We start from the raw sequence: 23,483 nt of genomic DNA on the forward strand, positions 1-23,483 counted from the left end.
GAATGCTGGAGGGCATAAACGGTCTTGCAATTGACTTCTGGTTGCATGAATTGATCTGAGTTTTGAAAGTTTGGTGGTAGAAACCAAAGAAGTAACTGGACCAGTGCAATTGGCTAAAGATGACCTTTTTGATTGACAGCTTCAAGTGTGTTTTTTAAATTTGCTTTTTAACATTTTTTTTTCAGAAGATTATCAGGCAAGTTCCAAAGCATTCTGCCCCACGTGCCTGCTGTACATGATCTTATTTTTATTATTATGAGAAACTGTATCAAAATCATTGTAATTATGACCAAAATGTAAATACGCTACACAGTGACATTTGTAGTTACCTGATTAGTTCTTTGTGAGTTGTTGTTGAATTTCTTTAATTTGTATCTGGCCCTAGTATTGGCCAAAATAAACTCAAACTAATTAGATATCAATTTTATTAAAGTATACTGGTTTTTATTCACATAACTTTTTGATCTTTAAATATTTTCCACAATACTCGCTCATTGACTGTTACCCAAACACTTTCTACAAGCCTCTATTGAATTTCCTAATATGTGCTAGTTAAGTTAAAAAAAAGATTTGCAAGTGCAGTGCTGAATAATGCAGACTGAATTTAAATGTTTTTATTTTCTCAGTAACACTTTATGACAAAGACAAGGAGGTATGCTTTGGCAGCTGTAACTTGGTTTCATTTGACTTGTTATATGATCAGCTGAGAATAGTGTCAGCTTCACCAAAATTGTCTCCAGCTGTGCAAGCATTCAAGCTTGCCTTAAGAGCAAGTCTACATTGTTTTTCACCTCTGCTTGTTTTACAGCCCTTGGTCCATACATTACAATCCCTGGAGATGCAATGTTGAACACAGCAGTTTCCTCCCACTTAAGTCTTGAGATGTGCTTTCATCAGCAGTTTGTAGCCTAGCTTTAAAAGTGGCCAGCTTTTTTATCTTCATGATGACCCTCTGCAGGAATTCAAATGAGTAATTCATTTTGTGAGTATACTCCAGATACAGGCAGTGGATGGTGTCCATTAGCATAGCAAAACACATGGGCACATCTCTGAAGTCATGAAAAATAATCACCTGGTTAGACTGAAGATATCGTGTGGGCAGTGCTCTTGCATGATGCCTTCATGTTCAATTGGATTGTCCTAATTGACACTGTAGGTCTTCCACAATAGCATACAGCTTTAGCGACACAGGTTTTGAGTTCAAAAATACCCAAATAGCCAAAGCCAATTTGATGGACATCTAATTTATTTACAATTTGAGATTCAATAATAATAATAATAACAATAATAATAGAAAGTATGAAATTAACTGCAATGCATATAATTCTTTGGTCAGACAACTGCTTAACCTATGGTTATCAATAGACAGATCCCCCTTACCTAGAGGACAGACACTGCCTGCTTATGCTAATAATAATAATAATATTAATAATGAGAGATAACTGACTAAAAAGGCTCTGAAATAAAAATTCTGGTGTCATAACCAATTACATCAGCTAATCAGCCATGTCTTTATTGTGAATAATTATATTAGTGCTGAAGTGCAGTCCCAATCAGATCCACTTTCAGTAATCTGCACTATTATCATAAATTATCATAAAAATGTTAAGATTAATAGGTTATACTTTATAAATTTGACAATGGGTTTTGAAGGATTTACTAAGCTTTCCTTAAAAAATGTTTTGTGATATTGCTAATAAATATAGAAAAAAAAAATCTTTGTGTCATTTAAAAATTAATATCACTGATTTCAGTATCATGGAACTGTATAAAGATCTGTTTTCTTAAATTAAATATCTTTATAATTTAAAAAGTATGTTCTGTGAAAAAAATATAGAAATCACCCTTTCCTGTGTTCCTATTTGTCCTCCATCCAGTTGCAGACATAGGTCCGGATTTACTATGCCGCTGTGCCCGCACAAACAGGGTTAACCTCACGTTTGAGTATTATTTGAGGATTGTGCTCACATCTTATTTTGCCATATTATCATGAAGTACCTTGCGTGCTAAAATGAAGATTCTAGTTTAAGTATTGCAGTATACAATATACATGTATATATAAATATTTTTATACTAGACAGAGTTTACTATCATTCTGCATTTATTCTTCGTTTATTTTTTTTAACCTCCTTCAGAATTGAACATTATTGTTACAGCTGGGGGGGCAGTGTGTTTCTGGAGCGAACCCAAAAGCAGACATGGAAGGGAGGAAACTAAGTGTAACAAAAAGCGAGCTGTTTATTTGACTAAACACACGAAAAACAAAACAAGGCAAGGCGAACAGGGGCCTAAACAAACTACACTATACTAGGGACAGCTAAACTAAACATGAAAACTGGGACGAGAAACGAGAACATGAAAGTGAATAGGTAGATGCAAAACTTTAGCGTGAGGTAATCAAAACATGAAGCTGAACCTGAACAGTAGTTTGACATGACATGACATGAAGCAAGATGGACAGACAAACTGACACTGAACAAAGGGAGACAAAGGACTTAAGTACACAGAAGGGAAGTGGAAACACCTGGGGAAACACAGCTGACTCAAATGAACCTTGCACCACAGATGAAGCAAAACCAAATACACTGAACATGGAAACCCCAAACTCTTCAAAATAAAGCAGGAACATAATATGACTTAGACATGACAACACGACCTTGACAACATGGAACATGCAGACATGAAACACATGGCAGACCGGGGAGACGTGGAACACAAGGAGGGACACATGAGAACAGATAAGAGAGACGCAAACACGGGCATAACTAAACATTAGACAAAGACGACAACACAGATTTAGACAGAAGACAGGAAAAGACTCATAAACACTGAGACATAGGTGAAACATAAACTAGACAAAAACTCAACTAAACCCTAGCTAATAATAATACAAGAACTTAACATTATTCCAATATAACATAAGAACTCAAAAATGCTCACAGACCCAGCCCCATGACAACTATGGCTTTTGGTGATCTTTGCAGGACGGAGGGGAAGGAGGAGTATTGAAGCTTCTCAGTTTGTAGACACTGATGGCGAATTGAAAACTGATGAAGACCCAGGTATTTTGAAGAGATTTTCCTAGTCTTGGAAAACCACCATGTGTAATATGCATATATGGCTCACTTTTTAAATAGTTGTTACTGTGCATCAGTGAAACACTATTTGGAATCTATAGAAGTTGGTTAATAAAAAGCACTAAGGATATAATATTTATCATTTGGAGTCATTCTGTAGATTTTGTCATTATACCTGGCATCAAGTTTCATCAGTTGGTATGAGTTGTGGAGTTAATAATTAATAGCAACAAAAAAATATCATTAGTTTCTAGATACATTTCTGTTTTAAACTCTCTGGGTATTGATTCATCCCTAGTAAGCAGGTAAACCAAAGAACCCTCTATAGGATAAAAATCTTTTATATTAATGACTGAATCCATAATTAATTATTTTAATGTTATGCTGTAAGAGTAATTTTGATATTACAATAGCATTGTCCTTCAAAGTCCCTAGATAGCACCATAATGGTTTAAAAACACGTATCGACCCTTTGGAGGTATTTGGCTGCTGAGATATTGTGCATTTAATCCAATAAAAAGACAGTAAATCAACAAGTACCCGAGAGCATGTCTACCTAATGTCTGATCCATTGATGGATTTCACAAATTAGCATGAAGCATGCATGCTATGGCTGGAGGCAATCAAGCTAACAGTTTGTCATTTAGCATATGTGAACAGGATCCAACCTATATAAATTATAGCTGAGAGCAGTAATTTCTATATTCTTTAAAAGAGTTAATTTTTATCTTTAATCTTTATTTGCTCATATTCACTACAGAGAACATTTGGACGTGTTGTTGCATTTGAGTGGATGTGCTCTGCAAATACAGCTTTATGTGCTGGTGTTTGTTAGCGTATAACTATATTAGCTCAGGCAATAATCAGATCAGGAAAGCAGCCCAGTGAGAGCCCAGTGTCCATTTAAGAAGGGAAAAAAAGTTTTCACTTTGCTGACAAGTAAGTACAAGTCAAAAGTGCAAATGAGTAATTATTAGGACTCAGGGCTATGAAACCTCTCATTTTCCGTAAAACAACCATGGCTAGGCAAAACTCAACCTGCAAACAAAATGGGACTTGGAGGCGGAGATTTGGCATGGGATTAATGGCCGGTGTTGGAGGCCACTGGATCCCCATGACAAAGTAATGAAAGAAAGATGTATGGCTGGAGTTCAGCCTGGCTGAGCTCCGGGGTCTCCATGCCTGACAAACACATTATGTGCCAGATAAACTGACGGGAGCAGAATACAGAAAAAGACTGTCAGTAGAGGAGGCACACTACAGTGAAAACTATGCCACTTAAAAGAAAGATCAGTAACTTGCAATACAAAGGCCAAACATTCAGCTTTCCACCAGTGTGCAGCTTGTTAGCTGAACAGAGCCTGAATTAGCTGGCAGTTTTATTCTCAGAATTTTGTATCTGTTGAAAATTTCTGCCATCGCATCACAAGCCAATAGACTGTTACAGTGAAATGCAAACCAACCACTGTTTACAACCAACTAGAAACAAATGAGGTAATGTCATGGCTTATTAAGGATTTTAATTGTGCTACATTATTCACATATTTATGTCAGAAAAAAAATATCTGGGGCAAATTTAACCTCATACAAAAACAGCTACATGGGGCTTTTCAAGGAGGTTAACTGGTAAAAATCCAAAAAAAAAAACCAAACATCAAGGATGCTCAAATGTTTTGTTCTGAAAAAAATAAAATAATGACCTTTACGTCTGTCAAGAAGTACCTTATAACTCCCTTGATAAATACCTTGGAAAGGCAGCATGCACAATTCACCCTAGCATCAGTCACTAATACTGAAGTGGCAGGTAACCTTAAAACTCATCAGGTCACGAACCACTGCTTGTGAAGCCTGACAGTGTTTGACTGTCGGTACTTAGGGAGGACCTAGAGTGAAGTTACTGTGTTTTTTTTACTCTATTTTGCAAAGCCTTCTTATTGTTTGGGTCATTTTTTTGTTTGTTGTTTATGCATTAAGATTTTCAATTTGAGACAAAGAAGTCTTTCTCAATCCTATTTAATACTATACTAACAGGAAATGGGCTGGCATGCAAATGTTAATGTTAAAGTGGATTTTCGTACAGTGAGAACATGCTTGGAAATAAATAACAGCCAAGGAAGCCGGTGAAAACAGATGTTCACAACTTTGAAAGCCTATGATCTTACCTCTGCCCCCCGCTGATACATGATGGCTTTTGATTAGGATGCTCACACTACAGCTTCTGTTTTAAGGCTAAGGATTTTGTTTGTTACAATCTACCCACTCCAGCTCTACTGTATACCGAGCCCCTTCAGTGGAGTTTGTGAGTCACTTGTGGCCTTTCTGGAGGAAGTGGATGCCCTCCCTCAGGAAATGAAGGAGCTGCTTTAGTACACAGTAGTGCTATTTCTGGATTATCATCTGCTTGTTTCCCAGCAATATTATGGTTCCCAGTAAAAGATAGGAGAATTACCATCAGTGTTGGGAAGGTTACTTTTAAAATGTATTCCACTACAGATTACAGAATACATGCCCCAAAATGTATTTTGTAATGTATTCCGTTACGTTACTCAATGACAGTAACATATTCTGAATACTTTGTATTACTTAATATATTATCATGCTGTTTACAACTACATGAATGTACTATTGCTGTGTGATTTATTACTATTACTGAAGGTTACTCGCCATACCAATAGCAACTATTTTTTAAATCTTAATATAAAATGAGTAACAGTAGGTTGACATTAGGTAAGGCTGCACTTTTTGCAGTGATCTCGTATAGAAAACTATTCGGCGCGTATATAAAACAGGTCCGCGGCTCCGAACCGTAATAAAGGGACCTCTGGCTAATGCGCATACTCCTAAAAAGGTTTGCTAGCAACTGCAACAAACAGATGGAAACGAGTGACAAAAATATTAGCATTATTATTACAAATACAACAGCATTCTGCAATAAAGGCTCAAAATGTGTTGAAGCAGAAATGTGGGGTCGGTGATAGGAGAGAGACATATAAACTAAACCCCAACAAAGCAATAAGCATCATTCATCACACTGGCCATTATGTGTGTATATATGTGTGTGTGCGTGTGTGTTCCACATTTAACATTAACTTTATGATACACACCCTCCACCTGTGGATATCACAGTTGTACAGAGGAGCCCTATCATATGTGCATATATTTACTCTGGGATGCAATGAAAATGTCTCAGAGAAAATAGGTATGTGCTCGAAGAGAAAATAAATCATTACATCTTCCTGCTCAGACTAACTTTTGAAACAACAAAAGAAAGTTGACCTTGGTGGCATGCTCCATAAGATTAATTTATATAGCACAACAGCCTCTGCAAGTGCTCTGCAGTTATCTGATGGAAAGGATCTCTCACACTCTCTGAGTTTTTCTGTACCTTGTTGACACTTCCTAGACCAAAAAACACACATTTTAAACATATGACGAGTGCAGAAAAAAACAGTCAGCCTAGTTATTAGGAAAAAAAGGCATTGATCTCAAATAAAAACATCCCATGTCTCATGGTAGACACAACACACAACGACGTGTCAGATACTGCAGTTATGTCAGATATAACCAAGTGGCAACATCTGGGTCTGAATAAATACAACTTGAGGTTGGCTTCAAAAACAAGTCAATCTGCACAGACTGTTTATGGATAGTTTCTTAGCAACCATTATTAATTAATCCATTAAGGGGCTTGGACATGCTGGTATTCTGTGCTTGCGGTGTAGCTGAGTATAGCTAAGGTCTTTTGTAGCAGGTTGCACATGGAGGTACAAATGAGCCAAGAAGTCTGTGGTTTAGTTTGGTGAGTGCAATTTTATTAGTTTATCTAGCTATTAGTTTTTAGCTGGCTAGTGTCAGCTGACAGTTGTACCCTCTAGTCTAAATATGAACACTTCTGTCTCCACAAAAACAACTTTGCTGTGGTCCAGATTGTGATACTAACACAGAGTCTTCGAAATGCCAGAAACCAATAGTTGACGTGGTTACAACCTCTTTTGTAATTAGTCTCTGGATAAAACTGGTTTACAGAAATATTCACACGTGTCATTTGGCAAAGTCCGCATTAGTATGCAGAAGGGGTAGCAGTGGCATAAGGAGAACTTTTTGTTTTCTTTGTGCTCACTCATTAGTCTTATTTCACTGCCTTTTATTTATGATTTTGCCCACTGGATATTTGTAGGCAACAGAATGTATTTGACGTGTTGGAGCACTACTGCCATAACCCTGTGCCTCAAAGGCACTATTTGATGCCCCGGGAATACGAACTGGCTGTCAAGACCAGTCTTTGGAAAAAGACTCTACATCTAGAAACATGTATAAATGCTTCATGAAATCCAAAAACTTTTTCTTTTTTTTTTGTATTCTTTATCCTTTCAAAGCATGTTTTTCTTGTTTTGTTAGATGATTACTTATATACTAAAAAGAAACATGGCTAGCTTGTTTATTTTTTTAAAGCGTGTATTTACTGACTAAATTGCAACTTAGCAGGCTTTAGATATGCTAAAAATGAAAGAGTCAACCCAGATGGCTTATAAATTTTGTTATGGTGTAACGGGGAGATGGGGAAAAAAAAACAAGAGTAACAATGCAAAAAGAAATAATCTACAAAAGTCCTAAAGGTTTAAAGAGAATTGAATGTTTACCTGCTTTGGGTTAAAATAGTTTTCGATAAGACATTATCACAGTGGGCTATGGTTATGGGTCAGGATTTTCTTATCGCTTTGTTGGAGGATTTTGGAATCATACAAGTTTGCCTGTAGTCGCGGTTCCATATCCCTGCAATGAATAAAGTATTAGTCTCAGTATGAAATCAATTGTTTGCTCTCTGTTGCATCCAAGACAGAGAGAAATTGTTTTGCTTTGGTAACTGTCACCGGTTTCACAGTTCTTTTATTGCTTCTCTGCGACAGAGCCTTGGCTGACAGAGAAACGCCTCAAACTGTAATGAGCGTAGATCCCTTTTAATCATTCATTTGACAGTGATGATGGAGCACTCCAGAGGAGTTTGTTTGGTACATAAAACACTTAATCAATATAAAAAACATGTTCGTGATTTGTTATCACTAATTGAATACTTTATTGACTAGGTCAATGGAATAATAATAATGGACCAATAATAATAATAATAATAATAATAATAAAACAAAATTTTATTTGCTTCCCTTTCAGTGTCATGCTGAACTTAACTTTTAAGCCAAAACACTCTAAGTTGTTTTCAGTGTGTCTATACTTATATAATAGTGGCTGTATATGTATAGCTTCTATATACATATGACTAGTGTGTGGTAGAAGAGAAGGAATTTGCTAAACTGCATTATTTAGTGTCCAGAAGAGGGCAGCTTGAATTTTTTTCATAGATGGCATTGACAACATTACCCTCTGGCTCCCTTGATATGTGACCTCAGTTAAAGAAAAGTCCTAATGGCTTTAACAACAAAACTTTCTTTGTATTTTAAGAATCATTTAACTCTGTCTAAGTAAAACATTCATTACTTTCCTAAAATGGGTTTATTTATCTTATAGTGAATTCATAGAGGAAAAAAAGAAGAAAAAAAAAAGAAAATTGCTACCACCACTGTCTAGATGCGCCGATAGAGTCATTTTGACTCCAATAGAAATCATTGTAAAATACTGATGGCTGCTATAACATGAGCCTGAGCTAACTAGATGTGATTAATAAATATGTATTGGACTGTATTTGAATAAAAGCTGACTAATCATTGCATTGAGGATGGGATAATGGGCAGGATGTATGGAGACCAGGCGGGTTACTGGCTGTGCAGAGCATCAGGGACACCATAGCTGAAGTGAGCAGAGAGTCCAGAGTGACTTTGAAGCTGGTACCTCACAGACATTCCAGGCTCTGGTTGCCTAGGTAACCCTCTAATGTACTTACTACCAGGTCATATATCAATTAACAGTTTCTGTCATTTTCACAGGTACTTGCTTCAATCACTCTTCACTTCACGTCCCGCCCACTTTGTGTCACAATTATCTCGCCTGTAGTCGCTTGAAATTGCTGAACGTCATTCACTTTCTATGTTTTCTTGTCACCATGTCATTGTGGATCACTTTCAGTCTACATAAAGCTTCTTTTTCTCAGCTGCTAGTTCTAAGTCGTATTAACTACAATGAGATATAGTTAGATTTTGTAAATTATTATTCCCTGTTACAATGATCAAGGAGCGCATAAAGCAGTGTATGCTTTACCATTTGACACATAAGTTGCAAGCTTAGTGATGCTAAGCTAACCCATGGGCTACACTGAAGTCTTGACATCAGTCTTTTATATGAAATCTATGTATTAAATATGGCAACAGTTTCAAATAATGAGGTCAGCATATATGGAAATAATCGCAGTATACATCCTGGCTATCAAATCCCACTTATCGAGTTGTCTTTTTCTTTTTGTATTCAAGCTGTCATCAGTTCTTTGCATACCTTCTATTCTTGTTTTTCCCATCTGGTTATTTCTGTTTGCATGTATACTTGTATTTTTTTTTTCCACAAAAGGACAAGAGCACAATTGCAAAGTGCAAACTAAAACGCTCTTTGCAAACATCTGCACAGACATGCTAATGCAAAGTTAGCCAAGAATCCAGAGTAATGTTAAAGCTGAGTGTATGCCAATACCAGCCCAGTAGCCAGAGTGTGAAATTCAAAAGGTAATAAAGGCAGTAATGAGCAGTGTTGGTCAAGTTACTTGAAAAAAGTAATCAGTAACTAATTACTGATTACTTCCCCCAAAAAGTAATCCCGTTACTTTACTGATTACTTATTTTCAAAAGTAATTCATTACTTAGTTACTTTTTAAAAACACGATTTACAACCTGAATAGGTGATAAAGCGATAGATCTTTCAGCCCAATTCTACTTTTTCTGCATAATCCATCATACAAAATGTAATCAAATGGAAAAGTCTCTTTTTAAAACTTGTTTTATTAGTTTTAATCTTTTAACTTTATGCATCAAGCAAAAAATTAATTATATGCAACATTCTCTGACTGGAAGAAATTTGTTTAATATTTAAACCTATTTTCTGCACATTCCAGCACATAAAATAATTATTTCTTTTTGTGTTTACACTCACTCTTTCAAATAGATGCAAGTAAAACACAGCAGAAAATAAATAAAGTCAAACACTAGCGGTCTTTGTGAAGTAGCATGACATAAGCAGCATGGAAGGTGATAGGAAGACAGCATCTGCAGACTGTTCAAGTTTCTTTTAAGTGTTCTTTATTTTCTGGCGTCGCCTTTTAACAATTATTTCACAAAAACATAAGAACCTCTCAGTCAAAATCTCACCTGCTTTATATAGAATTCCACTCACACCTGGATCTCATTAACCTCCACCATTGGGAAAACAGGGTAGACTAAATAACACAGTCTAGACAAAGAAACAGGAATAAAATCATTTTTCCACTTAACAAACTCATTCACCCAACTAAACAGTTTGAAAAGTCAATCTCTTCACTTACTCTGACTCATGAGGTTATTTTAAATGAAATAAACAATTTTACACAAAAGAAACACCCCTTCATTTGGTTACACCCAATTGACACGATCAGTGACATCATATCCTATAAAATCAGGAAGTACTGGGGCGGCCCTTCCCACATACCTGTTTTACACATAGGACCTGTTCAAAGGAACACACAATGGTAAGTATAACCAAACTACATAAACAAATGAAAGATTCAAATCAATTAACAATGAAGTGACATTTAGCTTTAAGTACATTTGCACAGATGAAATGAATATAACCAATGCTACCACAAACAGACCCGGGATAGTATGTAGAGCCAAGGTTACATGTGCTGTGTTTATATTAAAGCATTATGATAGACTATAGGATAACAGAACACAGAATAACAATATATGCAAGTGACAAATGGCAAATGAATTCTGTCCTAGTCACTTTGTCACAGTCCTTTTGCTCTATTTTCACCTGTAAAGCAGGAGTAGGGTAGGCGGAGGTTTACCCTGGTGCAAGTGTGCCGCAGCGGTCAGTGGAAGAATCCGCGAGCTTCTCTGTGAATTTCCCATTATGTCGTAACGCACTCGGTGCTTGCTTAGGGTGCGGTGTTTAGGGGTTTTTTTTCGCTGTAAAAATAGGTTTTATTCCCACGCACAACGGACACTAATGTTTCTGTCACTTTTTATGGAATCAAACTTAAAGTAAGGTCAGTACTTCCACGCTTTAAACGCTGCACGCTCATACTCTCCCCCGCACTCGATATATTATCCATTGTTGATCTGCACACAGCTGTTGTCACGAACGTCGCACTCGCTTACGTCACTGTCATGAGACATTCCCGCAAAAAAAATCACGGTTTTAGTAACGCAGTAACGCAGCGTTCCTACGGGAAAGTAACGGTAATCTAATTACCGTTTTTGCAATAGTAATCCCTTACTTTACTCGTTACTTGAAAAAAAAAAAAAGGCGTTACTGCCCATCTCTGGTGATGAGTAGTCAGGCTTACTGCCTATGTTTCTGCCTGTTCATGTTTCTAAAGCAGAATCACTGCATCGATCGCTTGAAAGTCTCTTTGAGATGGTTTTCATCTTTGCTTTGTGTTCATTTATAAACATTAAAATAAAGATTTTACAATATTGGTGTGTAGCGTTGTAGCTGACGGTTAATATTGTTGACTGGTTATTAGGAAACAATGTGTAATGCATTGCTTTTAGCAACGGCCCAACACTGGTACTGATATGCTCATGTATTCGTGTGTCCCTGTTGGTTCGCTTACTCACCCCAACCTGCTCACTAGTTAATGTACTTCAGATTTTACTCGGCCTCGCAGCGTCTTGTATTTGGGTCTTCTTCTTCACTGTAGCTTTATATTCTAAATGCTTTGTTTCCATTTTTTCTACACCTTTGCTCTGTGTGATGTCAAAGAGAACAGAAGTGTTTAATATGTTCATATCAAGTGGACAGCTGTGACTGTGAGCACAGAAGCCCCACCCACTCAACCAATCAAAGAAAGTTGGCTTAAAAGGAGGGGGAACAGAGGTAACATGGCTTGTTTCAAATAACGGATGACCTGAGCATCTGAGTTTAACACATATGTGTATTGGTTTGACCTGGAAATTATGGAAAGCTCTGGTAGAGTCCAAGAATAAAGCTCTAGAGCTGAAATTAAACATAATAGTAAAATTAAGTGTGATTTGCATATTGGTATTAAAACTCCCCCCTAGACAACCTAGATTTGAAAAACTAAGCTTTCCCTGATTCTTCAGCAACCTGAACATGCAGAACAGAAGGATGCGTAAGGTAGGTCTCGCTGATTTAGCGCCATTCATGTAAATTCAGTAAGCACACAGCTCATGTTCATATAAATGTGATTTACCTACGTTCTCTAACAGAGGCAGCTATGGAAAATAACCCTCTTCTGACAAACTGAGGCAACGTCTCACTGTCTGATTGCTAACAATATCGAGAAGCAGGGAAGAAAAAAAAAAAAAACCTGAAACAATGGTGTGAGTGGCAGCCCCACAAGACAGCAGCCGTCACAAGAAAATAAATTGAAATTTGAAAATAATATGTCTATTTCACATCGCTGGTGGGAGCAGATTCATTTGCTGCTTTGACAATCTGTTATTTGGAAACAAAAATATGACTTCATTTCTACGCTGGGTAATCACTGTAATCACAAATGTCAGAATGTTTGTGTGCTCTTATGTGTGTGTGTGTGATGGATCGTGTGAAAGAACAAGGAGGGAGGGAGGATGAAATGTTGGCTAAAGTCACTCTCCCACCCCATAGTGCACCCGCTATGTCTAGGGATGATGAACAGATAATGATTTGTAAGAGTAGCCCTTCACACCACACCACCAGATCCTCTGCAGCTGGAACAGGTAGCTTTCATCCTGTGGGAGATAACTATTAATGTAACACAGACATGGGCAACAAATAGTAGTCAAGCAAAAATGACTTTTAATATCAAAACAACTCAAGAAATGCTTGGTCTAACATTTTAGGACTTCAGCCTGATTTTCACTGGCACTGCCCGACTGTTGGAACTGACGACCATTTTCTACTCATGTTTAATCGGTTTAGAGTCAGTCATGCATATAATACACATTTATCATGAATGAACAATGCTGGCCCACCCACTGAACACAGCAGCTTGTCGTCTTACATGCCAAAACATTCATTTAACTTAAAAAAAATAATAATAATAATAATAATATTAATAATAAAAAGGTCTTTTTTTTCTTTTAAATTCATTGTGAATTATTTGATGTTCTTTCATTGTATCATTTTAATATTCTCAAAACTAACAAAGAGCTAAAGTCTTGAGAGCTTCTGATGTGGAGAGATATCTATCCTTGTCTTATGGTGTAGTTTTTTTTTTCTGTAATCAAAAATTGTTCTATATATTTTGACTTACAGTGGCATCTGATTTTCACAAAAGTTCTATACGTAGAGAAAAAAGATGAAGAAAAGACAAAAAGACAAAAAGGAAGACCCTTGGTGTGCAAAACAATATTTAAAGGTCACAGAACTTCACTCATTCAGTCACACAGATTGTGTACAAATAACGGAAGCTGAAGACCCAACAAAGATCACTCACACTCTAGTCTGGGAGGTTACAAAGAAACATAAATAGAATTATAGTAATGGGGAAAAAGAGTTTGTACATTTGTAACACGCTCAAAAATCAATATTTGGTATGATGACCTTTATTCTTCAGCACAGTCTGAACTCTCTTAGGCAGCTTTCTTGTCATTTTTTTATCAAACAGTTTTTGGAATAATAATAGGCTTCTTGAAGGACATTCAAAGCTCTTCTTTAGATGGATGCTCTGGCTCATACTGTTTCATTGTGTGTTTTAATTTATGATGTCAACATATTTTTATAAATTAAGCAAAAATCATGCAAATGCAATACAATATAAATTTGATTTCATTTTTATTTTTTTGTCAGAAGGAAAAATTTGGGAAATGGTGTGGAATGTGCTTACCTCAGTGTGGATTCAGCTGGCTTTTTTTCTTTACAACCTGCCTTTGTGTTGTGCGCTTGGTTCATCTTTTGTGAATCCGTCACTTAATTCTTTTGCTCACTAATCACTTAACAATGACGTACATCCGCAGACTACCAGAATGAAGCAAATAAGTTAAAAAATAATCAAGAAAAGCAGGCAATTATATAATTACGGGTGGGTTCTCTTAATAATAATGATTTTCATTGAGTCCAGGAAATACTTGCAAAATCTAATTAAAAAGGACCCAATTAATATGACATCCCACTTTCTCTTAACAACTTTTACATTTCTCTATAGCAGAAAAGAAAAACTAGTCTTGTCCTCTTCTTCACCTCTCAAGGTTCTACCTTTTTTGTGTGAGCAAACATCATTGCAATAGCGTTCAATACTGAGTCAGACTGGTCTGCAAAGATACACAATAGTATATTTATAAAGAGGACCTCTGGATGAAAAAATGCACAAGTTGTTTTCTATGAAAACTCACTGTCCGAAGAGTCTTAGAATACAAGAGTATAAGAATAATATCAAGAAGAAAGCCACTTCTACATTTTTAAAAATTAACTTTAGCATGGGATTGCAGCATTGCAGAGAAAGAACACCACATAACCACTATTACCTATAAAAGATATGTTTTGGCAGCAGACTAGACTGGTAGAAAACTAAGAATGGAGAAGAAGAAGAAGCCCACAGCTGTGGCTTTGGATCCCGACATTGGTGTAGATTATATTAGCACTCATTTTAAATAAGGTCTTTGCAATGTCTGAAACAACTTTGGAAGTTGGTGAGAAATTCCTCAAATGCCAAATTCAATCAAAAATAAGCATGTGAGGCAGTGAGAGGTGTAGATGAATTTTTGCATTTTACCCCAGCAGACTGACAAAATATGAACTCTACTAGCTAGCATCAAGGGCCAGTCAGTGTAATACATTTTATTTTGTACAATGATATGTTGAAGCATCAGTGATGGCACAATATAACTGTCACAATCTAGTAGTAGGAACTCAAGCACAGAGTGGTAGGCGTCTCCAAAAACAGTTTATTTACAGCAACAGTGCACGATATATACAGTGAAGGGGAATCCAAACTTCAGGGAATCACGGGGAAGCTCTCTCACACTCGCTCACGTCTTCTTGCCCAAACTCACACACATTCACACGACTGGGGGGTCACAGGTACGGGGAGGAAAGTCTGTCGCAGAAGAGAGGGAAGTCACACACAAATCACGAATCACAGGTTCACAAGAGCTGGGAGAAACACTAACGTCTGTAGTACAATCATCCAGCGACGAGAGGATCTGTGTTCCAGCCTCAAATAGTGCTCCTGGGTGATGACCGCTGATTGTTGACAGGTGTATGGGCCAAGGGCGGGATCCCACAGTGAGCTCTGCCCAGGCAGAGAGGGAGAGAGAGAGAGAAAACCAAACAACACATGTAGCCTCGTGGGGCCGGCCGGGTAGGCACGGAGACCATGACAATAACAGTAACATGCAAAAAAAGGTTCAGCAATAATGTTGTGATTAACTTAACTTGTCATTACTGGAATGTGTTCATAATGCTCCAAAAAATAATATTGCCATGTCATTAAAGAGAAATCTGAAAGCAAGCATTTGGGCCATGTGCCAATGCAGGGATTGCAGCATTGACTTTGTCACGTGGGAGCAGGCAAACCTAAAGAGCTTGAAATTTGCAGGTTTCTGTTGTTGAAGGCCCCGCTGACCTGACAAAGTACCTTTTCCCATCCTGTTATAGGCAGGTCGTTAATGGAGATAACTGAGACAAATTATGTTTCTAGACAAAAAAATGCATAATAGCCAGCATGAAGCTTGTTATTATGGATTATATAATGAATGAGAAAAACACGTCTGCCCTCATAAGTCCATATAACAATACATTTGTAATGGTGCATAAACGTGTATGTATAGGTGTAACACATTCTATTACAGGTGTCATGGATCCAATCCATGTTTTAAATATTTGCTATTAGCAATAATTGAGACAGTGTGCACAGATTAACGGACATTAAAATCTTTTTGTTTATAATTCCACTGATTTTGATAAGATCCCCAACTCCACGAGGCAGATTGAACCATGACAGAGCCTCGACTGTGTTTATAGATGGTAGTAGACACTTACTGTTGTACCTTTCTCCTGATATCCTCCATACATACATGATTAGAATCAAAATTTTCAAATCTAGAATCAGCACTCTGTTGCTACTGATGTCAGGGTTGAAGATTGAGTGGACTCAGGTGCGGAGCTCAGAATAAAGGCAGTGTGTTTATTTACAGTGAATCAAGGTTGACAACAGTTAGAATGTGCAATAATTGATTGATTGATTGATAATACTTTATTCATCCCGAGGGAAATTGGGTTAAGGCTGCCAGCCGTGCCAGCGCCATCTTACCCTTCCGACCATACATACATTACACAAAAACATCACATGGGGAAGACAGGTCAGAGAGGTATAACAATGGAAAATGCACCACATGAGGAAAGATAAGGAGAAAAAAAATAACTCCCCTTAGACTGAGCTCCAACAAGGAGATCAGTTTGAGAACAGAAAAAAAAACACCTCTGCACATAGCACATGAAAAAACTCTTAATACACCAAAGAAACACATGACAAGCAACAGGGGTGGATAAAGGGTGCAGCATCGGAAGGGAATAAGCATCGAAGGCATTTGGAAAGGGAGGGGGGGGATGAGTGTGTGCATATCATTGTATATGTATGTGTGTGCGTGTCCAGACTTCAGCTGAAACAGTGTCCTTCGCCCTGCTAGGCTAAGTAAACAGTCTTCCAGCCAACTCAGGTGGCCTTGCATGGAATGGGAAGGAACAGACTACACACAGTCGTTATCAGGGTGTTGTTGTTCAGCTCCAGCCTTGAGACCGCAACTGGCGCCAAAGGGGGTATCCGCATAAAGTGATGGTGCTTTTTACTTTAGTGCGAACAGCTCATATGAATTTCAAAGCAGTTCTACAGTCCAACACTGGTCTCTCAATCTCCCGTTGGAGAGCCGCGAGCTTCGCCATACTTGCGTTCTGTGATGTTGTCATTTCTTGTGCTCAAGGAGCCGATTTCTGAGAACTCACGGCAGTGTGCCTCCCCGAGATGTCATCCAAATTGCGCCCAGAGATGTTATTCCAACCTAGCCCTTCCGAGATGTATCCAGTCTGCAGTCAGAGATCTTATTCTCAGTATTCACAGCAGCCGTAGCCTCTCCAAGATCTTATCCGTGCTGACTCAATGAGCCCATTTTGAGAAACTCACGCCTCTCCCATCAATAATGATAGTAGGTGCTCAGACTGTGCATGGCAGTGAGTCCCCATCTCTCCTCTGAGTGCTTCCTTGTGCTAGTGAAACCTCCGTCCCAGTTCCTAGTTTCACACAGACAATAGTAAGGATTAATATGTTGAGCAGTAAACACTGAGCGAACGCAAGCGGCACGTAACACTACCAGGCTTAGTGCAATACTCCAGCGCTGTCTGTCGCTCAGCCACACCATTAAATAGCCCTGCCCAAGATGGTGGATGATAGGCAGCAGCTGGTGAAGAATTGATTGCAGGTGAGGCAGCTCAGGGCAACTGACCTTCTGGGTCGGAGGTCCCTTGTTGCTAGGCAACCTCCGTAAACACCGCAGCGGAGCCAGAGGGAAAAACAGAGCGAGAGAGGAAACACACACACACACACACATACACACAGGCAGGTCGACCGGTCGGGGCACCGTCCGACCCTGACAACTGATCTTTCTGTGCAGTTCTTGTCTACTTTGACATACCATCATTGAGAGTATTTCATCAAGCAGTCGATGGCTCGACTAAAGGGCCAGATGCATCTTACAGATCCTGTGTCAGCTTTTTACTGAATTTTCTTTTCTATGTCTTCAGGACTTTCAGATACTGTTCATGCACTAAAGTAAAAACCATCATCACTTCATGCGGAGACCCCTTCGGCGCCAGCTGCGGCCTCAAGGCTGGAGCTGAACAACACCCTGATAACGACTGTGTTTAGACTGTTCCCCCCATTCCATGCAAGGCCACTGTCTCAGCTGAACTCTGGACACACACACACACATACACTGATATGCACACATTGATCCCCCCTCCCTTTCCAAACGCCTTCGAAAGGCGTTTGGAAAGGGAGGGGGGGTGTAGACAGCGCATCCGGTGAAACGCCTTCACCGGATGCGCTGTCTACACCGGCTCTCTCTTACCCTTTACCCGCCCCTGTTGCTTGTCTTCTGTTTCTATGGTGTATTGATAGTCATGTGATTTTTGTGCTGAGGTGTTTTTTCTGTTATCAAACTGTTCTCCCACTAGGAGCTCAGTCTGAGTGGAGTATTTTTTCTCCTCCTCTTACCTCATGTTATGTATTTTCGTTGTTTTTTTCCTATCAGCCTACCTTTCTGACATGTCTCCCCAATGTGATGTTTGTGTAAAGTTGGTCAGGTTCCTTTGTAAGTGCGCATGCGCCATTAGCGTGCTGCCTGCTGTAACCCTAATTTCCTTCGGGATTAATAAAGTATTCTGATTCTGATTCTGATGTCTTTTGGTCTCTAGTTTCCTCAGTTATTTTAAAGGCTGCACACTCTGTCATGATTGGCAACTTTTCACTGAATGACTCAACAAAACCATTTTATACCTGTAAAACGGTGTTGTCTTTGGCATTTTTCCTAACTCGTCTAAAGAACTTGGAAATGGAAACAACTTTATTTTTGTTACATTAACAAAGTACTGAAGATACTTTAAAACTCATTCCTGCTAAATTCATTACTTGTGTTGAGTGCCTTTTTAGAATGCTGGAATGATTTATCGATCAGTGTTATGTGGCTTAACAAACAAAGAAAAGAAAAGAAAAACATACAAACAAAGCCTGGAGAACAATTGTTCTATTGTTCTTTAAGCAAAAATTATGAGAAAGTCTGGGTTCCTGGAAGCAAAATAAAAAGTGGTTGCTCAAGACTTTTACACAGTATGTCTATGTGTGACACTTGGTTCCAGTAGCATCATGGTTTGGGGCTATTTTGCTGCTTCTGGTCAGTGAGGAAACAAATTCTAACATCAAAAACATCAAAAACTTCTGTCTGTGAACTGAATCTCAATGCTCTGCGAAAGAGTGACTGAAGAATTAAAGATGTTGTTTTCAAATTGCAAAGCCAAAGTTATTACCTGAGACCCAATAGAAATGTTTTGGAAGGGCTTGAAGTGAGCAGTTAATGTGAGAAAAACCAAGAACATCCCAAAAGCACAGGAATTTCAACAAGCCAATGTGCTGGATTGATCAATAGTGAAATCTTTAGTTGTTGTTATTGCTGAAAGCTGAAAATACTGAAAGCAATTCCGTTCACATGGTCTTTCCTCTCCCAGATTACAGTACATGCCCATCAGATCATCAGTAAATAAATGACATGTATGTAAGTGTATTTTTTTTTCATTTTGTTGTTCTCTCATTCTACTTTTAGAGCTTGTGTAAGAAATAATTTTTAGGTAACATAAAGAAAGATACAGGATTCACAGTCCCCCCCGCCATCCAACTCTATGGCTTGTGTACCCAAGTATTCTGCAGTTATTTGTCAGCAATACTAGATTCAAATCAGTCTCCACTCAAGGCAAAACTATATTCCCAGAGGGGAAAAATGTTAAAATGAGAGGAAAATCTCTAACAAGCAGTTAAATCGAACTGGTTTTGCATGATGGATTGACTAATGGAAGATGGAAGGCTCATTAACACATTAAGTCCAAACATCTTCCAGTCGTCGACACAAGCGACGGAGGAATAAAAAGTTAACACATGGTGTAAATCATGAACATATGGAGAGGAAGAGAATCAGTAGGAATGAGTGGAAGTGGTTGTATGCAAGCTGCAGTGCACTTTCCCTCCCATTTTCCCTTCCCACTGATAGATTCAATAATAACTTGATATACCTAAACTGTAAGTCACATAGTTCATATTCATGTTCTTTGTCTGTCATAGCCATGAACACATGTATATTTCATTTAAATAATTTAGTTTTGGTTAAAAAGAAGTGTTTCTTTCATTTTCTTTAGAGATAAATTTGAAAGTATAAGCATTGCCACGGGATGAAGGTAAAAGTTGTGTGCCTCGTGTTTGTGCGACGTCATGCTATGCTTGTTTATGGACAAATAAATGAGGCAGGCTCTGAAGCTGGGGGGCAGAGCCCAGGCTTGTCAATCATTCATGAGCGTGCTGCTCTCGACTTGCCACACGTTGGAAATGTATCTGAACTCAAACATGAATTATGAATAAATATGAAAGTTGGGCCTTTAATTTCTACACAGAGATATTTTTTTTTCATTTCAAAGAGGTGTTTCCTGTTTTCATATTGCCAAAGATTTCTGTCCTGTGGTCCATGTCCTGCATATGAAACAGATACTGTGTGAAAATGACTCACTGTTTTTTTTCTGATGAAAGGTTTACATCCTGGGTTACGACCTGAGACTATTTTTAGTGGTGTGCAGACTTTGATTCTACTTTACTCTATTATACCTCCCATCCCTTTTCTGATAGGTTTCATATTACAAGAAAACAAGATTTTTTTTCCCTCAGAAAGATATTCTTTTTTTTATCTATAGATCAAAGAACCCATCTATAGAATGGCTATCTTTGTAGTGATGTTTTCTGGATTTGTCAACATCCCTATTATGTTACCAGTGTTATTAAATCGTGTGCTCTAGTCTGGAGCTGTAATAACTTCCTGATATCAAGCTGTGAGTTGCTCGCTTTTTGAAACACATGAGGTGGCTTAAGCCCTTTCATGTCAGTAATTATAGGATGAATAATTATAAAATATTTGGAATTGCTGTGGCATGGTAAAATTAAAGTAAAATGGCTGAAAGTATGTGTGGACAAAAGGAGAATTATTGTGAACAACTGAGACCTTTCAAAAGAACTTTGATGTTGGAACAACAGCCCACAACCACTCTTTTCTTCATTGGTAATTGATATGAACTGTAATTGCAGTCAAATAGTTCCTTTATTTGAAGGTGGTGCACCTTTCCCAAAATACAAATTGGTAAATGTTAAGTTTTATATTCATATGAAAAAAAATTGCAGATGAAACACAGTTTCATACTTAAATGAAGATTGTGTTTCTATAATGTTTTAGTGACCAAAGTGGTGTCACTTAAGATGCCCTTATATTTTGTTGTGATATTGAACAATAAAAATGTTTCCTATATTTATCAACCTTACAGTCCTATAATTTTGTTTTTAATAGAAACTTGTGATATACGTATACATAAATATACATTCACTGACCACTTTGTTAGGTGAACCTGTTTGTTAATGCAATCAAATAATATAACATGGCAACATGACCAAGACAACTTGCTAAAGTTCAGCATCAAAAAGGGGAAGGAAGGCGATTCAAGTCAGTTTGAATGTGACTGTTTGTTGGTGCCAGATGTGTTGGTGTGGGATTTTCACACACAATCATGGGGTTTAGAGAGAATGGTTTGAAAATTTTCAAATATCTATAATATCCATAAAAATGCTTTGTTGATGCCAGAGGTCATAGAATGAGCATTTACTGCTTTGAGCTAATAGTCAATTATCAAGTCACCCCTTGCTCCATCCAAGGGCCGGCCAGAGAGGCTAGCTGCCAGGCCACACCGGTCTCCACCTCCAGCCAGAGAGGCTAGCTGCCAGGCCACGCCAGGCTCCACCACCAGCTAACGAGGCTACCTGCTAGGCCACGCCGGTCTCCACCATCAGCCACAGAGGGTAGCATCCAGGCCATGCCAAGCTCCACCATCAGCTAAGGAGGCTAGCTGCCAGACCACACCGGGCTCCACCACCAGCCAGCGAGGATAATCGGCTGGCTCTACTGAGCTCAACCACCAACCAACAAAGCTCATAGGCAGGCCAAGCCTCACTCCACCAACAGCCAGCGAGGTTAACTGCCAGGACTTCGGCTTCGGCAACCCTTGAGGGTGCTTGCAACCAACGGGTCTTAGCACCGACAAGATGCCGCCTAAGAAGAGCAACGTCAACGAGGAGGAACTGGAGGACATAAAGAAATTCCTAAACTTTATGTCAGAAGAAATAACAACCATTGCAAAACAACAAAAACTGATATTAATTTAATGGAAGATATTAAAGAACTAAGTAGGCAGAGCGAGGAAAAGGACAAGAAGATCGCTATGCTGGAAGGACGGGTGTCAGATATGGAACAATATTCGAGAGTAAATGATGTGATAGTGATGGGACTGGAAGCCAAGCATCAGACATATGCACGGGTAGCAGCGTCAGAGTGAGGGGAGCCACCTGAGCAAGAGCTACTCTGCTTGGAAGAGCAGGTAATGGCCTTCTTCAAAAGCAAGGGTATCGAAATGGACAGTAAAAGTATTGAGAGATGCCATCCTCTGCCAAGGAAAAACAAAAATCAAATACCTGCCATTATGATACGTTTTGTTAATAGAAAACAGAAAAAAGAACTGCTCAAGCAAGGAAGAAAGCTAAAAGGTACAGATGTTTATTTAAATGAACACCTAATCGAGAAAAATGCAGACATTGCAAGACAAGCAAGAATATTAAGAAAACAGAAGAAAATACAGTCAACTTGGACGTCAGATTGTAAAATATTCATTAAGTTAAATGGAACACCAGAGCAGGCAAAGGTTCTAGTCATCAAAGAGATGTCGGAACTAGAAAACTATAACTGATAAATCAGAATGCAAAGCAGTGCTAAATATGATGGGACTGTCTAAGTTACACAACCAACTCAGATGTCTTACAGTTTTCAACTAATAACTCATATAGATATTGAAAATAAGACATTGGTGTATGACAGCAACATAGATCCTGATTGTATTGTTTCTTTAACAATAAGACAAATGAATGCAATTATTATACAAATGAGCAATTTAAAAAGAAAATCAAGGTAGAAAAGGGTATAACACTGGTTCACTTTAACAGTCAAAGCCTATATGCAAACTTTCAATACATCAAAGACTACATAACACAGTTTAAACAGCCATTCAAGGTGATAGCCATATCAGAGACCTGGATAACTCCTGGACAAGAAGAAGACTTTGAGATACATGGATATGAATTCCTTCATTTAGACAGGAGCAACAAAAAAGGAGGTGGGGTGGCACTTTACATTGATAAAAACCTAAAGTACAAAAGAGTTGGAAGAATGACGACTGTTATTGATGGAATGTTTAACAGTGGAAATAAATATGGAAAAAAGGAAAAAGCTAATTGTCAGTTGTATATACAGAACTCCAGGATCAAAGATTGAGATATTTAAGGATAATATGGAGGACTTATTTACAAATCTAAATCAGAAAATAAAGAAAATGTTTATTTGTGGGGACTTTAATATTGACATATTAAATCCAAATCATAATAAGAGTACAGAAGAATTCAATGATTCCATGTATAGCATAGGTTTA

General features: G+C 38.1%; 2 pseudogenes; one reads left to right on the forward strand and one right to left on the reverse strand.

Moving 5' to 3' along the window:
• LOC148096286 (uncharacterized) overlaps positions 1-23,483 on the reverse strand; it is a 114,471-nt pseudogene that overhangs the window by 78,313 nt on the left and 12,675 nt on the right.
• On the forward strand, positions 22,051-22,748 carry LOC148096287 (uncharacterized; annotated as a pseudogene).

This window comes from Neolamprologus brichardi, chromosome 23 (assembly GCF_056152115.1).
Source record: "Neolamprologus brichardi isolate AB-2024 chromosome 23, ASM5615211v1, whole genome shotgun sequence".
Taxonomy (NCBI): Eukaryota; Metazoa; Chordata; class Actinopteri; order Cichliformes; family Cichlidae; genus Neolamprologus; species Neolamprologus brichardi.